At 40.8% G+C, this 19,039-nt stretch overlaps 1 pseudogene; it reads right to left on the minus strand.

The window, feature by feature from the left end:
- Positions 1 to 5,371: 5,371 nt before the first annotated feature.
- LOC129503935 (60S ribosomal protein L36-like) lies at positions 5,372 to 5,696 on the minus strand (annotated as a pseudogene).
- Between the last annotated feature and the right edge of the window lie 13,343 nt (positions 5,697 to 19,039).

A 19,039-nucleotide genomic window follows, 5' to 3' on the forward strand; every position in this document is an offset into this window, starting at 1 on the left:
TTTTTTTTTTTTTTTTTCGGCTTATTGCTAGACCAGAGAACAAAGAGAGTAAATTTAGCAGGTAATATAAAATAGCAAGTCATAAGAAAATCACTTTGCCTCTTTTTTTTTTAATTGGCAATTAGTAGGAGATCTAAACAGTACAGATGGTTTCATTGAGGCATCTTTTTGAGTGCTTGACCCAGCTTCCCCTGTAAAGACTTAACTGTTAGAGGCTACCTTCACTAAAATGTTAACAGACTAGATCAAGTTTAAACAAAACAGGTTCAGCCACCTGTCACCATCACAGACTGTATGAATGTATAACTGAAAACAGAGGAAACTGTCTGTTGTTCGGGACTGATTTTTCTAACGTCACTCTGATCATAAAGCCTTCGGCCATCTCAGCTAGCTGATGAACCGCTCCTATTGAAATGGCAGCTATAAGCTGAATTCTCAATGTTCACCTGGTGGTTGTTCCAACCTGAGAGGTTGTCATGTTTTTCTTTTCACCTAGGAACAGATGTGCTATTCCAATGAGAATCTTTGATCATCCATAAACCACCTGTGGGGAACATTTAAGCAACCCCAGAGCAACTTCTGTGACCCGAAATATATGAGCCCATAGTAATCTAGCAGAGTGACACAACAATCATAAGCTTGCAGCTCACCTCACTTCAAGGAGAACTGCCCTTTCAGACATTTGCTCTTTCTAGCATAGCATGTGACTCAGAGGGTCCCACACAGCTGGTGTCATCGCAGTGGAATATGACCCCTAGGAATATGTAGGTCTGCAGTGTGCTCTCCTGGTCAGTTTCAAAAGCTACATAAAAAACTTAGAATTGGCAGCCGTCTAAATGCCTTCTTATCATATCTACATGCACAAAGTTCTGTGTCATCATTACCGACAGTCTTATAACTGAGTTTATACAAATTACAAAAATTAAAAGTATGCATAATAAGGTTATAGCTTTATAACCTTCATGACCAACATTGTATTACATTAAACCTAATGTTACTTGATGATTTAAATTAGAAAATATAAGATTATTTTAAAAGTCTATTTCACAGGGATCCCTGGGTGGCTCAGCGGTTTAGCGCCTGCCTTCAGCCCAGGGCATGATCCTGGAGTCCCAGGATCAAGTCCCACATCGGGTTCCCTGCATGGAGCCTGCTTCTCTCTCTCTCTGCCTGTGTGTGTGTGTCTCTCTCTCTGTGTCTCTCATGAATAAATAAATAAAATCTTTTTTTTAAAAAAAGTCTATTTTTCTGTTTATCTGATCAAAGTATCAAAGCTAATGTATGGATATAAACTTGTTTAAGTCTACAGAGTTTAGATACGTACAAATATTCAACAATAGAAAAAAAAACAGATAAAGGATGAATCCAAATATGTAGTGTTTAACTGCAACGATGTTCACTAACTCAGTAAGACTGATAAATTCAATGAGAAAGTTAAATACTTGACCAGTTGATGCTAAATAGCAAGTAAGTATTTGTCTCAATTTTTCCTAATAACATTTTTATCTATTAATCCACACTTTTGGCTTTCTGACTACATATTAGCATTTTAATAGCCATGGTTACTGCATACATAGATGGCAAGCCTTGTGTGGAAGTAGTCTAAGCAGGAGTGAAAACTGTAAAATTGTAACTTTGAGAGCAACAGGAAGTCAGAGGAAATTGAGCAGCAGGGTGGGTATATCCTCAGGCTTGTCTGACTTTGGTGCAGTTCTCCCCTTTGGAACCTTCAAGCCACATGTGACTTTTTGTTTTGAAACCTGTAGTGTTTTAAGAATTCTCATTTCATGGGATCCCTGGGTGGCGCAGCGGTTTGGCTCCTGCCTTTGGCCTAGGGCACGATCCTGGAGACCCGGGATCGAATCCCATGTCGGGTTCCTGGTGCATGGAGCCTGCTTCTCCCTCTGCCTGTGTCTCTGCCTCTCTTTCTCTCTCTGTGTGACTATCATAAATAAATAATTTAAAATAAAAAAAAAAGAATTCTCATTTCAGCATCAGGAAATTACATTAGATGAAATCCTATGGAGGAGTCAGGAGTCTGAGGTCATCTTGGCTGAGAGAAATTGCAGATGTAGCTCCCAAGTCACATTTCTGTAAGGGATGTGCCCTGCAGCCAGCTAGGTATGACTCAGTTCATTTTATTAAGCAAATTTCTCTTTCATCTATAATTGATTAAATAAGAATCCAAACAGCTGTACCCTCCTTGCGCCCAGATAAGGTGACATATTTCTTTATATTCAATCTCTACAGTCCCAAGCAATCAGTTCACCTAATCATTGATTGTATCTGCTCTCGCTCAGCCCTTTTAAAATGTTGGTATGAGCAGCTAAACTAAATTTTTCGATTACTGTGAGAAGCATTTGCCATATTTCCCTGCAGAAGAAACAAAAGATGTGTTTTTAGAAGCCAGTGAGTAGATCACAAACACTCAGAGAGTCATCACCATTCTTTATTTATTATTTGTGAAATAACAGCTACTTAGTGCAGGGATAGACTTAGAAAAAGGCATAGATCTTAGTCAAGAAGCTAATGACCTATGTCAGACAGACAGAGAAATTTAGTCATAAAATACATATGCAAAAAGGTGGATCTTAAAACCCAAGTAAGAGTGGTGCCTTGAATTCTTTTCAATTTGGAAGGGGTAGTGGAGGGAAAACTTTAATGATAGAGAATCAATGAGGCTATTCACCAAGGAAATAAGGAATTGAGTTATCCAGAAGGATCAGAGACTCCTTTATGATTTTATTCATTTATTTGATTCTCAGAATTTGTCACCTCTTGCTTGACATATACTGGTTATATCATTCCTCCCTACTCTGCTCCGGAATGCACACATCATATACTGATCTTCTTAAACATGGAGGTCAGTTCTTATTCCTATCAGAGTACGTGGTACACAGCATGTGCTCAGTAAATGCTTACTGAATGATTAAATGAATAAAAGCTTAGTTCTTTCATGGGTTGTATGAATGCTGGGAGACATGATAAGTCCTGAACAAAATTTTTTGTTGGTGGTGTTTTGCTGTGTTTGTTTCTAAATGTGCTAAGGGAATGGGGTTGAGCAAGCAGAGCTAGATAGAGGAAACTAGCAAACAGGGCCTCAGAAGGGCACAGGGTAAGAATATGTTGTGCCAGGATTTAAAATACAATTTCTCTTGCCATATTTTAGAGAGATTTCAAGAAAAACATAAATTGCTTTTCAGTGATTATATTGATACTGGCTTTGAGCTCCTTATAGAGCTGGGGTTGGACATGAAAGTCGTTTTATTTAGGTCATACATATGCAAATCAATTTGCATTTTGCAATGTTCCTTAAAGATTTCATGAAGATATCTGCATAGCTACAAAAATGTTTTCACGTTTTCAAAATTCATTAACAACAGAACTGTATATGGTTCACCTCTAGGCTGTTTATGAGTCATAGGAGCTCGACTGGAGATGGGTGGGAAGAAGAGCCATCAAGATAGAAGAAGGGGCACCAAAAAAGAAAAAAATGAGACAAAGCTAAAAATGAAATTTTTAAACTTTTCCATAGCTCTCTATGCTGGCTGTGTAGAACTGAGCTAAGGAGCTAAGGCATGTGTCTAAATTGCGTGGTTAGCACCTCTGTGATGTTCTAGCACAGCCAGATCCTGGGATGTCAACATTAGCCGTACTTCATTTGTTTTCTAGGGTAAACTCACAAATTAGGCTCTAGAGGTATACTCTTCTGTACTTTTATTCCTAGCCCCAGAATAAGACAGAAAGAATAAGCAGCCTAAGGAAGCCACAGCTTGATGGGCTATAAAGATAAGGGCATAATGACAACTAGTACACCAGGGCTCCAGTGGTGGGAAGCGAGGTAAAACTCGATTGATTTCATTGCAATGAGCAGATGTATTGGCAACTCATTTTGTCTATTTCCTACAATGCTGTTTTTCAAAACTCCAGAGTTAACCCCTAAATATGTCTTCCACTCTACCTTTTCAATAATTTGGTGAATGACACAGGAAGCTGATTTGTGAAAAGCCATCTCTATCTTAATGGTATGTCAAGGGAATCTTGACTTACTGGGATACCAAATTCAGGTTTCTCCTCAGCAGGATTCTGACTAGAAATAACACTGTAACCATAGAAACACCTATTCAATGAATGGTCATGGGAGAAATGACATCACAATACCATTCAAAAAAGAAAAAAAGCAGAGAGAATTCCCTGCCATATTTGATAGAGGATTTTTTTCTCAACACAAAAGTATTGTAAAGGCTCAGAATTCTGTTTTTTTCTGACTCTCACAAGTAGACATCTTTTTTCCCCTCATTCATTCAACAAATATTTTTTTTGAGTGCCAGCCACATCCAGGCAGTGTTCTAGGCACTGTAGGAAACAAAGCTGACCGAGTGGTAGATGCAGAGATAACCCAGGGAAAGGAGATGCAGCACTATCACACTGCAAGAGGATCGATGATACTTACTAAGGAGGGACAGAGAAAGACCATTATGAAAGGGTGACAATTGAGCTGATGCACGCCAGGAGGAAGCAACCAAGCAGATTTCTCATTCTGGCCAGAGAGAATAATATATGGAAAGGCCCTGTAGTGGGAATATTTTTTGGGTGTTGGAGCAAAAGTTTGGAGGCTTGTAATACCAGAATAGAGTAAAGGAGGGTAAATAGTTGGGTGACAAGAGTGTGCTAGTAGGCTCTGATTAGGTAGGAATGCACAGGCCATAGAAGGGCCTTGGACTTTTACTTTGGGTGATGAAGGACCTGTTTGGAGGATTTAGCCTGATCTGTCTTGATATTTGAAGACTTTACACTAGGTGCTATCTGGAGGTTAAATTCTAATGGAGATTAGGTGAGAAGCAGGAAAACCAATTAAAGGTGTGATTACAATAATCCAGAAAAGAGAAGATAGTGACTTGGGTCAGGATGGTCACAGTACATAGAGAAGTAGTAGGATTCTCAATATATATTGAAGGCAGAACTGACAGGAATTGCCAATGAAATGAATGAGTGTGTCTAGCACAGTGCATTATGGGTGTATGAATAAATACATACATTTTGGTCAAATATAAAAAATCAATCAAATCCAATTTCCTCATTTTTTTTCCCAGAGAAAATCAAAACTCAGAGAAGTAAAAGTATTGCTTTATTTTTTTTCATAGCAAAACATTTTGCATCTACATAATAGCCCTCATCCACGACGCTTCTGATGATCCTTTCATAAGTGTCAACTTGTCTAGACTACAATCCCCAGTTATTCAATACTGTGAAGGTATCTTATCTTGTCGATGTAATTAAAGCCTATAATATAAAATTGACTTTATTTTACTTCATTTCTTTAAGTTTCAAAAAGGCTTTAATGCATACAGAGAGGAGAGAGAGGAGGGATTCAGTTCTTCTTGGCTGCTGCTTTCTTCATGGCTGACAGGATGCTGCTCAGCAATTCTCTCTTCCTTTTGGCATGGATGTGTGTCCCCACCCTTTTGTTGATGAACTTGAAGACCTGCTTGTCTTTGGACACCTTGAGAACCTCCATGGCACTCCACTCGCTACTCGTACGGCATGAAGCTGCACATCTCTCGGGTCATGTGCCACATGAACTTAGTATGCTTGGCCAGGCACTGGTGGCTGTGGCTGTGCCTAGGCTTGCTCACATCCTTAGTGACCTTATGGCCCTTCTTGAGGCCTGTGGCCATGGGGTACCACAGAGCCATGACTGCTGCTCCTCCATGGCTCCCTCAGAGGAGGGGATAAATTGACTTTAAATAAGGGAGTTTATCATAGATAATCTAGGTAAGTCTGACTCTAACAGTTGAAATGTCTTAAGAGCAGAGCTGAGATTCCCTAATAAAGAAGGAATTCTGTCTGTGGACATCACCTTCAGCCCATGCCTGGGGGTTTTCAGCCCACCCTCCGGATTTCAGACTTCCCTCTCTAGCCCCCAAAATTGTATAAACCAATTTCCTGCAATAAATCTCTTGATATAATCTCCTGTGGGTTCTGCTTCTCTGGTTGAACGCTGACTGGTACTTATCTCCGGCCCATCCTTCTCTCTGTCCTTGACAGCCTCTTCTTTTCCTACTAACTCTTATGCATCAATGTTCCAAGGGCTTTGTCCTGGTTCTTACTTTCCTTCTAGAGAGATTCTTGTTCAGACCTCTATATAAGTTACCAGTCAACTCTTAGAATTAACACCAACTCTAATGGTTCACTCAACAAGTTTAGACATGTAGAAGACATAAAGTTGGAAAGAAAATCCAATCATACACAAATAAGTTGATTGATAACTTGTTTATGCAACAGCAGAGTCATTATGGGATAAGTCAATCTTTGTAAACTAGCAATGAGTTGACAAGGTCCGTGTTTGAGGGAGTCATCTTAATAACAGAAGGCATAATTCATAGTATAGATTTTGTGAATTATAACTTGGGAACTGTTTACCTCCTTCTATACCCAAGGTAGGTTGTTTAGAGAAAATTGGTCAGGAGGTGGAGAAGCAAGGCCCAGGTAGGTGCCAAAACAAATAGATATAATGGAGAGATTGCTAAATCGGGAGCTATAAAACTTGGGTTCTTCCTCTGGCTGCTATGTCAGTTGGGTTATTTTGATCACAAATAAAAGGGTCTCATTCATATTATCTGGAGAAGAAGGGAGTTTGCTGTGACATCCAGGACATTGACCGGAACTGGAACGAGGAGAGGGAGGAGCAGCGACAAGGAGCTCTGCTTCATACCAGCTGCACCTCTCATGTACTGTATGAATCTGTCTCTCACTGGGCTTCTGCTTCTTTGCTCATCCACTCCAAATTTCTCTCCCAGAGCTTTCTTATTTATTCATCTGGTCTATGGATTTGTCTTTGAATTACTCATGGCCTCTGAATTACTCATTGCCAGCTTCTACCTCATGGTCCACTATGTAGTTTCTTCGAGCTGGGCCTCTACTGTTAACTCTCCCACTCTTACATCTTCTAATTCAAATTCTCAAGAGAGGCAAGAGAGGGAATCTTATTGCTCCAATATGCAGAGTTGTATATTAAAGATTAAAGGTCATAACTTATGGTGTTGGCAACCCATTCCTCTCAAAAAGGTTGCGGTTGGAGTAAGAGAAAAAACATAAAAGGTAAAATCCCTAGCCAAAATCTATTGTTATCTAACCTTTCTGGGCATTAGCAGCTTAACATTCCCTCCTCCCTTGCTTCTGCAACATTTTGAATGGTCTTTACTTATTTCTGGCCCATCCTTCTCTCTGTCTTGGCAACTGCTTCTTTTTCCATCTACTCTTAGATATCAATGTTCCAAGAGTTCTGTCCTGGTCCCTACTCTCTAGAGAAATTCTTGAGCAGACTTCTGTATAATCAAAAGAAACCCTTGAAACCAAATGTATATTGTCTGAAAAAATAAGTGTACTAAGTTTCCCACATATGTATTTTAATTGTTTCAAACATATGTTGGGTTTTCTGTTGTAATTAAAATATTAACCTTAAGAAGGAGGTTTCGTATGTAAAAAAGATTGACAGTTGAACACCTTTCCATAGTAATCTCACCCTCATTCCCAGCTTTTGCTACTATCTGAACACCATGACTCCCAAATCTACATCCCACTTACTTAACATATATGTAATGAGAAAAAAGTATGTGGTAGACACAGGGCTACTCTTTGGGGTTACTGCATGATTAAGACAATCTCTCTTTCATGGAGTTCATAATCAGGGAAGCAAGAATGATCAGTAAGCAGGTAATTATAGAATGTGATAAATCTCCAAACAGAGGCAAGCACAGAGAGCAGAGATCAGATCTTTTTTTTTTAAAAGATTTTATTTATTTATTCATGAGAGACACAGAGAGAGAGAGAGAGAGACAGAGACAGAGACAGAGACACAGGCAGAAGAAGAAAGCTCCATGCTGGGAACCCAATGTGGGACTTGATCCCGGGTCTTCAGGATCACATCCTGGGCTGAAGGCAGGCACTAAACCACTGAGCCACCCAGGGATCCCCAAGGAATCAGATCTTTAAGAACTTCTAGTTGATATCCAAAAGATAAGCAAGCATTGGTAAGATCAGTAGTTTTAAACCATCATTATGCATCAGAAGCATCAAGGGAGCCTTTGGAAAATATAGATGTTAGGGCTCCATGCCCAGAGATTCTGATTTCATTGCTCTAGGGATAGATAGGTCCTCAGCATTGTTATATATATATTTTAAGCTATTAAATAATTTTAATGGGAAGAAAGAATTGAAAATCAATGGCTTAGGTAAAGCCAGACAAGAGCACTTCAAGCAGAGGTATTAGCATGTTGAAAAATCTGAAAGCAATAAGAGACTTATCTCAGGTTCAGTTGCCTAGAAAACAGACTCTGAGATAGATATTTGCACGTGGGTTATTTATTGGGGAGTACTTTTTAGAAAACCACCAGCAAAAGAATGAGAGAAGAGAATTGGGTAAAAGGAGAAACTGACAGATTTATGGGAGCTCAAACCTCTAGGAGGCTTAGAGCTGGAATATCCCTTTTGTTTGCATCATGACAAGAAGGCTGAAACCTTGCACAGCTACATCATCAAGTGATTAGATTAGACTGCCCTATTGTGTAGCCTTACCTCCTCTTAATGATCATTCAATGACCTCTACCCATATTGTGCTTCCTTTCCTTGCTTGTTAGACTTGGCATGAGGAGACTTAGGTTACCATGTAGTAGTCATAGCTTAAAGTTTAATGGGACCCTTAAAGAGAGAATAAGACTTCCTTTAGGATCCAGGACTTAGTATAGACCCACATGACCATGAACACATGCTTGAGAATAATACATTCCTCAACTGAGTCACCAGGACTGATAAGTGGGGTCATCCTGGACCCACTGGGGGAACAGAGCCATATATGGGTCTTTGTTACTGTGTCCTCAAAGATGGTGCTCCATCCTCATAGACTATCATCTGCAAGCCAACACCTCAGCTGCTCTTTCAAAAGTCAATTCTATCACCTCTCAGACCTACAACTTCCAATTGGTGCAGAATGTAATAGGCCCAACGGATACATGGTCATTGCCCACTACTGCAACATCATTGTTTGGTCTGAAGCTATGCTATACAGTATATAGTGTGGGTAAATCAAATATTCCTATAAACCTTCTTTTTTTTTTCTTGTAAACCTTATGGTGATGCTAGAAGAGGCCCTGTAGGAAGGAAAAATATATCCCAGAATATGTGTCTTTCATAGTTGAAGTGAATCATTAATTTCCAGGACAAAAAGATTCTAATGTAATCAACAAAACACCAAGTAGCTGGTTGATGTCCTTTGTGGATGATGCCCATAGAGACTCAGCATGGTCTCTTTTGCTGGCAGGCTGGAGAATTAGCAGTGACAGTAGCTTGATCAGCCTTAGTCAGTGAGGATAGATACCTTTGAGCCAATTCCTTGTGACAATACAAGTCCACCCATGCATCCATTATGCTAGCACTGGAATGGCCAATAACAGAAGCTGGATGACATCAACTAGCCAGGTCATTTTGTCTACCTGGCTACTTCGTGTCTCTTCCTTGGTAAATGCTCTTACTAGGCATTAAGATGAGATGCAAAGACATTCAAACTTCATCTCAAATGCCATAGATAGATGCACATGCCTTTTCTCCAGACCTCCTTTTCCAAGATTTATTTTTCTTCTTTCAATCCCCCAACCAAATAGGTCACTTCCTATAAGTTCCTATTTATTCTTATTCCAGCTATTTCTTTCTTCCTCTGCCCCCTAAAAAGTAGGGAAACAGCTGTGGTCATCAGAAGCTGTACTCAGTGGGACGATTGCCCCATATTGCTGACTCTCAGGGAACCTCTGAAATGCAGCTATATTTTCAGCTTGAACCCACATACAAAGCCAAGTCACCAGATTTGTCCTTTTTTTTCCTGTGTCAGTTGCTTAGCCATCCTCCTCCCCACTCACATGTGGCCATAGATGTGAGCTGAGGGAGAGGTGTCACTGTAACAGTAGTTGATATGGAGGTCTGTGCTACCTGCAACTTACTTACGCCTTCTGGCTCTTCTCATTCCCAATCCAATATCCCACTTCCATCTTACAATGCATTGTATTGGTTCAGCTTAACTTTATGACTTGCTGGGTCTGAAAGATCCCAGGTCATGATGGGCAGTCCTCGCTACGTGGTAAATTGGTGTTCTGTGGTTGCTTTTTTCTACTGGGTCCCAGGTACATGGCAAGAGTTATTTTATAAATGACATTTGGGTCTCTAGCTCTAGGTCTACTATAGATACCATGGCTTTGCTCTAGAATCTTAGGAGTCTACTTTGCAATCTGTCAACTGGGGCTGACCACAAATCTCAAACATCTTTTCCATCACAGATACCTACCATTATTTCTGCAGGATGATCTGTGCCAGACTTGCTGTAGAGCTCTTTCCTGCTTTGGGCCTTAATCAAAGCTAGTCGTCTTTCTGTGTCACTTGGTGAATAGGTTGAAACAAAGAGATCTTAAAAGTGTGTTTCTTTCTTAGGGGTGAAAGATATGAGATGCATCAGTCTCTCCTTTTCTTTAGAAGGAATATCCTGGCATGTCCCAGATGCCTATGCCCTTAAAAACATACATGTCAGAGCCCTGAATTTCATTAGGTTTATCTCCAGTCCTTTGGAGTGTATGTGTCTTACAGAAGCCTCCAATGTTTTTGCTATTTCTTTTTCATGTAGTCCAAGTGACATGTCACTGATAGAGTGGACTGATAATATTCTGAAGAATAAAGAGTCTAGGTCCCTTTAGATTGTATTATACCAGAAGACAAGAGAGTTAACATAGCCTGGGGCAAGACCATTATATATGGCTGTTCAGTCCACATGAACACAAACTACTTTTGATCCTTCTTCCTAAAAGGGATAGAAAAGATCCTATTGCCAGATTAATTGCTATATATTATGGATCTGAAGCGGTGTTAATCTGCTCTAGCAAAGATACCACACACAGCATAGCAGTTGCAATTAGGGGCTACTTCTTGATGGAGTTTGCAGAAATCAACTCTCGTCTTCAAAGACCCACCTGTTTTTTTTTGTAGAAGTCAGAGTACAATTCAAATAGAGGACATGAGGCCACCCATGAAAACATTAATTTGCTCAAAGATTGGAAAGTAATCTTGGCATGTTGAAAGAGGGATAGGCCATTCCAAAGACAAAGAACCAATTTAGCAATTCTTCCAACTACTAATGTCCATTACAATTTTATATCTGGGAACCAAAGAAATGATTAAGCAGTGAGCTGATGGACTAGTGAACTCACTGTGAGATAGAACTAGACCAGGTTTCCACTTATTAATTGGCTCCTGTATGTTGCTACTCTAATTGGTGCCACAGTGATCCTTTAGGTCCCTGGATAGTAGCACTGGTAACTCAGACCCTGTCCACACGCCTACTCAAAATAACTGGATATTCCCATTTTTTTCCAAGGCATGATTATTCTAATAGTCGTAGGTACCTGGGAGTGATACTAAGGCAATCATTATCACTTATGCTTAATAAAGAGTTGCAGGTCTCTCCCTCCTGGACATCTGACTTTTCCTTTAAGTGGTAGGATCTAGGGCTGAGAGAATTGGCTGAGTTTCCAGAAACTGAACAAGCAATTTTGGTTTTTTACTGGGATAAGTTCTCTTAACCTCCTGATTATCTCTCTCTGGCTCCTTTGATTGCATACATTGAGCATACCTTTGTTGACTGCCTGTGGCACACTGTGTTCTATCAACAATCTCCTTGGCCCTGTGTGGGTCAGGCCTCCCTGGCTATTATGCAGACTAGCCATTTATTATGATCATCGTGACTACCTTGCTTTTGATAGTAAAGTGCCACCACCTGGCCTCTATTATTTTGCCATGCTCTTTATTGTTCTAAGAGTTCCCAATTCAATACCAGCATCTTCCACCATCAGCCCTTGCCTACAGAGGACAGCAACCCCTGAGTATCTGATTCATGCTGGTGCCCCTCTCATTAGTGCATCCTTATCACTCTGGTAAATGGAATGGCAACTGGACCCTTAAGTGAAACATGGTTAGCAGATGGATTTTCTGCTTTGCATAATACACCCACTCCAGCACTTCTCTAAACCTTTTGATCTCTTCTTCCATCATGTGCCAGAAAAGTTCTGGTATTTTTAGTTAGTGTGCATCAAAGCTTTTTCCAAGCTTCTAAGAGCCATTCTAATTGCATGTTAGCACTGTCTCCTGAGTCCTTGACAGGGTATTAAGTCCTCCAATGGAGAATGTTACATAAAAATTCCCCTTTATCCATACTTCTGTTTTGCCCTCATTCTCTCACATCCTCCACCTTGCCCCAGAACCTCAGGATCAAGTCCATACTTTCTTTTCTGGGACTGTTGATACAGGTCCTGCAGCTCTTTGAGTGTATAGTTCCTTTCTTTTGCTAGTAGAGAGACTAGATACTTCCCTAGCTAGCTATGTTGTGTCTTGAGATTAGTCTGGTGGCCAAAAGGGAGGGTGGAGATGGATGAGGGGAGGGCCGGTATGGTAGGTGTGGGAGTATATGTTATTTTGCCATCTAACAAGCAAAAAGAAATGATAACTTTTACTAGGAGGGAATAGGGTACTTCCCTGGGTTCAGAGGAAACAGGATTCAAGATTTCCAAGGGTATCAACCCAGATAATGCCATCCCAAATCTCAGACCTCACTCCTTGGCAATTAAGGCCATGAACTTGGTAAGGCAGATTTGCCAGGTTGACAAATTAATCTTCTCTGGAACTCTGTCATACTTAAAATCACACTCTAGGGGTGGCTCTCAGCTTTTCTACCTTCAGGCCTTCTGGCTCTCTCACTTTGCCCTAAATTTGAGATTAATCACTCTCACTCCTTCATTGCCTTTCTCTAATGTCTGAGAGCATCCAGTCAAAGCCATGTGATTCCATGGTCTCTATACTGACTACTTTCCTAGAACCTCCTAACTGCCTGAGACAGTACACCTGCCAGTACATTCTCAGTTTCCATCCCAGTTAACCAATGATGAAAGGTGTAATTTTTGCACTGCTCCAGGATTCCAGGGGTTATCAAAATTTCACCTGCTACCAGCAATGGCGTTCTCATTTCCAGTTAGCCAAAGGATAATATAGCTCACAAATCCCATTTTAAAGCTGCTAGGACAATTCTGGTAGCAATTGTTCTAGGTCAGACTTCCCAGGAAACAAACTGTGCAGGAGAAATATGAATACAGATTTGTGGAGAGGGTTCTTAGGAAGAAAAAAAATTTAAACGGGGAAGAAGAGCAGGAATGGGTAGAGGGAAAAGTTTGAGTAGCAAGGCAGTTCCAACAAGACTCAGCCAATCCTATGGGAGAGGCTCTGAGTTGGAATGGCCTTCGGAGTTGTCCATTTTGACTTTTGGGCTTTATACCCCTGCACTGACCAGTCATGAAATGCAGGCTGCTTCTGGAGGGAGATGTAACTTTCTGTATGGCAATTCCCTTTGGTAGAAGGCAATTCTTTTAGAAATTATTGGTTATCAGTGGGCAATAGCCAGCACTTCTGGTAGCTGTGGAAATGTATGCCTTAATCCCAAAGGAAAGAGAGATGCAGGAGACCACAGGATTTATCACAGCATATGTTTTTGCCAAACTCTAAGTAGTTCAGTAGGGCTCAACATAGAGTCTGAGAGGGAGAGGGGTATACGAGAAGCCCAGACGCGTAAGCAGTTTCCAGGTCAGAAAGAGCCTCTGTCTTGCAGCTGCTGTGTAGCAATGCCCAATGGGTACTTGGACATAAAGTCTGGAGCTCAAGAGAAAGATCTTGCTATGAAGTTACTTATGTCTGAGACATTGAGTTGAGAGTCATTAGGAAAAGCCAGTAACCTGAGTTTCAATTCTAGTTCTCTCCATATTACCTCGAATCCTCTGAACCTTAGTTTTCTCATCTAGAAAACCCTCATAGGGTTGTTAGGAAGAATGAGAGGGATGATTCACACAAAGCACTTCAATAGAGCTCTCTGAAAACATGAAACCTTTACACGGCACACTAAACCATCTCTAGCTTTGTTCTCAAGTCAACCAAAGAATTGATCCTGAACTGACAAAACTTCTATAGCTATTTATCCTTTAAAAATAACTATAAAAGAAGTGTGTGTGCATGGTAGGAGGGAGCTTTATTATGTACTATTTGTCTTTCATAGCTGGAAAAACTGAAGGCTGAGCTGTTAAGCTCTTTGGTTGAAGTTCCACCGCAGGATGAGTCAGGGTAAACAATTCAGATCCTTAAACTCCTTATACCACTGGGCTCTGTAACCACCAAACTCATAACCTACTGGGAAAAGAAAAGGACACTGATGTATCATGTTAATCCTGTAACAAATGAAAGGAACTTCAGGGTCATCTTTCTGAGATGATTGCCCAGGGGTTAGGCCCCAGGTGTTGAGAAGAGCAGACATTATAAGGTTTATTGAGAAGAATGTGACAGGGATGCATTATCAGGTGACAGGGTGATGAGGTGGGTGATAAGATTGTACCTTGCCTCTGAGGTCAGCCTCAGGTTGAAGGAGGCAATGTGTGTGACACCCTGGTGGGCATGAAGAATCTTCCGTGACTTCTCTCTAGAGTGAAGAGATGAGCTGATGAGCTTCCAGTCTAAGGCAGCAGCCTCTCTCAGTTGTTAGGTTTCCTGCCTTCTTAGAGCCTCCTTCCTCCATTTTTTTCATAATATTTATGAAATATTTCAAAGAGGGAGGGTGGAGAAGCAGCCCTGGAAATCCCAGCTTTGTTGTGTTCAAGACAAAACTACAAATACAAAATAGATGACAAAGAGTGGGTATCCAAATAGTGCTATGGGGGGAGGGATAGATGCACTGAAAAGAGATGGATTGGCTGGAGGGAGAAGGGAAAATAGGAGAGACATGACTGGCAGCAACTATCAAACAGAAAGATTTATCTGTTTTCTGAGGAAAAGAGGAGGCAAGGTGAAAGCAGAGCTTGCTAAATATAAATGTCAGCTGTGAGGCTGAACTATAGAGTAGTGAAAATAGTCCTTGATAAAAGAGAAAAAGAAAATAGGCTCCAAGCTCCCCTTTATTTCCATCAGGTTTTCTTTTTATTATTCTAACCTCTCTTTTTGGAGTAGAGGAGGAGAAATTGGCAAGTAATATAAATCAAGGCTTTTCCCTTCACCGTACCCCAAAAGCAAAGAGTTAAACATTTAGGAGCACACAACCGATAAGAATCACCAGGAGAGTTCGCTGAATATTCATATTTGTGGACCCACCTACAAAGCTTTTAAACCAATAGGTCTGCAGGGGCATCCAGGACTGCATTTGTAGCCAACTCCCTAGAGAGGCTGATGTGAGGGATCCAATGATCATACTATGGAAAACACGATTCTACATAGTTACCACCCATCTCAACCTTAACCCAAGACTCAGGGACATGTAAAGCAAATAAATACATGTTTACATGACCAATCCAAATAATTAAAAACAACAACAACTGGGTAAGAACGGTACTGTCCATATAGACATTTCTCCTTTTCCTTGAAGGGTTTCTTCTAAACTAGGAATCTATAAAGGATAGCTCTTTCCAGAACAAAGGATAGTCTGCCTCTAAGTTGACTCCCATTCTCTCCTAGAAGGTAAATTTTTAAGTCAGAAGCTCTATTTTTACCTTCAAAAAGCATTAAAACTTAGTGTATACTCCGTTACAGGGACAGTGTCAAATCCCAGCTCCAGACCATTTTCCTCATTTCCCAAATTTCCTCATTCCTATTTGCTGGAATCTGGCTAGAATTGCCAGATCCCGTAACAAAAAAGGGTAAACTATTTTTATTCCAAAATAATGAGGAATAGAAACATAAAATGGACAGGGTTGCTTCAGCAGAGGTTGTTTTTCTCATAATTTTTCTTCTATTTGATTTTATTTTTAAATAATAATATTAGGCCAAATTTAATTTCTCTCTTCTTAGTTATTAACCACCCAGGAAAGCTTTGTCCTCTTCGATTTGAAAGCTAAAACTAATATTACATGAGCAGTTTGACAGGAGAGCTGGATCCAGCATTGACCTTTTAATAACTCAGAGTTTGTAAGAGTGAGGCAACAAGTGAAAACAGATAAGCTTCCTGGGGCACGCTACTGAAACTGGGATCTTTGGGCCTCCGCGAGGTTCTCAGAGAGGACCCACCTACAGTTTTGGGCATCCAGGCCCTTTGAATTGGGGCCAGGTGCTGGAAGGCTCATGTGAGATCATTCCATTGTATGTTCAAAAGTACTCTCATATCTCTGATCTTTGTAAGTAGAAGACTTTGTCTTGAATCCAAATCCCCTTCCAGATGCTACATCATTTCTTTTCTTCTTTGTACAAACTTCTTAAAAGAATTCCCCTTGCTTGCTATCTCTCCTTATTGCTACCTCTCAGTTTTCAACTCAGTGCAGTCTAATTTTCAACCCACCACTGCTTTGAAACCCTTCCTGCTAAGGTCACCAATGTTTTCAAAGCCAACGCTTAAATCTCTTCCATAGCTAACTTGAGCTCTGGGTAGCAGCCGATGCAGTTACTGTTCCCTTCTCTGACTGTTTGATATCAGCCTCTCTTGTTTTCCACCAACTTTATGGCTTTTCTTTATTAGATTCCTATTTGCTGGCACTTCTTCCTCTGCTTGCTTGGCCTCCTCTAAATGTGGAAGTTCTTTGGCCCTCTGCACTTCTGTGTCTCCATTCTCCCAGGTGATCTTTTCTAGCTGTATAATTAAAATACCACCTACAGCCCAATTATTCCACAGTCTACATCTCTAGTTCTGACTCCTTCTCTGCATTATAACCTAATGTATTCAACTTCCTACATAAACGTATTAGATCCAAATGAAACTCTCGACCCTCTCAAATATTATATTCCATGTCTTTCCTCAGTACAATATCCTCATTCACCCAGTAGCAAGGCCCCAAACCTAGTTGTTGTCCTTGGTTCTGCCTCCTTTTGCCACTGCCTATATCCAAGCTACCAGCACCTTTTGACTCTACTGCTGCATTAGCTCCTGCCCATCACTTTGCTTGTATCCTCTCTACAAAGAAACAGGATGATTGTTTTAGAAATCACATTATGCTCCCTTGCTTTATACTGGCTTCCAAGCTCTGCCTCACAGTCTTCAAGACCTTATGTGACTTTGCCCTTTCTAGAACTCTCTATCTTCCTTGTTTCAGTCACGTTAATCTTTCTGTTAATTTTCTCTAAAACCCCAAGCTCAGCACACCTGGGTGGCACCGTCTCAAGCGTTTGACTTTTGGTTTTGGTCATGAACTCAAGGTCATGATATTAAGCCCTGTATCGGACTCTGTATGCAGAATGGCATCTGCTTGACATTCTCTCTCCCTCTCCATGCCCTTCTTGCTTGTGCTCTCTCTCTCTCTCTCTCTCTCTCTCAAATAAATAAATAAATTCTAAAAAACAAAACCAAAAGCAGCCCTCCAAGCTCATTTCCACTGTATGGTTTTCAACCATGGCTTCCTCTATCTAGAACAACCTCCCTCGATCTCTTCATGTAATCAACTATTTCTCATCACTTAGATCTTGGTCCACCTGTCATTTCCTCCAAGAGGCCTTCTGGCTGTCCTAGGTATGATGGACTTTTCTCACCCCAGATACACTTTCCGTCACCCTGTTTTTGTCTTCAGTGTAGTACATATCATGACCTGAAATCTCGTTCATTTTTTCCCAACTATCCCCATGTCCACTAAATTGTAAGTTCCAAGATGACAGTAGCCAGTGTCTAGCAGATAACAGGGACATAAAAAATATTGAGTTTTAAACTTTAGAATGATCATACAAATCATGTATTAGATTCATAGCTACAGAATGTTGGCAATGGATAAGCCCTTTAGAATTTCTTCTATTTTATTTGTGGTAGTGGGTCCTGGTTAAGTTCTACGTAAAACTCAGGTAATCTGAAAGACTATCATAAATTGCTGGTGGAAAGCTTCTTGGTGTTTGTTTTATTGATTTGCGCTAGTGGAAGATAATATTTAAAAAGGAAGTTTGTGCAAAAATCCAAAGAATTCAGGAGAAGCTATGGAATGGGAGTAATGAGGTGCAAGAGGGAAGACTGTTTCTCAGCCAGATCTGAAACACTAGGGATCAAGGGAGTTACTCCTGTGGAAGGGAGTTACCAGAAGAAGTAAACAGAGATGGTTTATTGTTTCATGTTTGGTTTTCAGAAATTTGGTTTCTGAAAGCAGAAAAACACAAGTAACGGTGACTCGGTGCTCAGGTGGCAAAGTGAGATACTGCACCAGGAAAGGGGCATCTCAGCATCTCTGTTCACCTGTGGCTCCCAGGGCAGTGTGGAAAATACTGATCTCTGTTACATCTGAAGAGCATGCAGCTTTAGGGGACACTGAAGGCGGTTCTCTGGGCAGAGAGTCAGAGTCCTCCCTTCTTGGCTCTGTTTCCTTAGGATTAGCTCTTGTTTTATGCTACCATGCTCACAAGTGGCTGTAGCAGAACAGACACCACATCTTTTCTCACCCATGTCCAGCGGGAAGAGAGTGGAAAGTTCATTGCTGACAATACCAAGGGGAAAAAAATCTCATTCTATCTCCTCAGCTTTGACCCAGTCAAAGAGGATGGGCATTCCTCAAACTAAGATTGGGAATAGTGAGGTGACTGTGGCAAGTGGTTTCTTTTCATTCACTCAATAGCACTTATTGAGCACCTACCATGTTCCCGGCACTCATCTAGGTACTAAAGATGCCTTGGTGAACAGAGTGTACAAAATTCTTCAACTCTAGCAAGACAACCAAGATTTCAAAGCCGCCACTGACTTTATGGCTCCATCTTGATTTAACCTACTCTTTTCTGGAAATGGGGCATGTTCCCAGGGTGACTGTTTTCCACACCACAATAGAGAGGAAGGGACCGCTCAGCTGCTGGTTCTCCTCATTTGTAAGTCTGGCATGATGTGACTCTCCTGCTACAAAAAGCTACAATCACCCAGAGCAAGCATGACCTTTCCCCTGAACTCAGAGGTTGACAGCTGCTGCAACTCTGTTTTCACCCACTTTCGAAGCATGTGCATGGAAGGAAAGGAGATTGCAAGGGCAGATGC

Source organism: Nyctereutes procyonoides, unplaced genomic scaffold (assembly GCF_905146905.1).
Source record: "Nyctereutes procyonoides isolate TBG_1078 unplaced genomic scaffold, NYPRO_anot_genome, whole genome shotgun sequence".
NCBI lineage: Eukaryota > Metazoa > Chordata > Mammalia > Carnivora > Canidae > Nyctereutes > Nyctereutes procyonoides.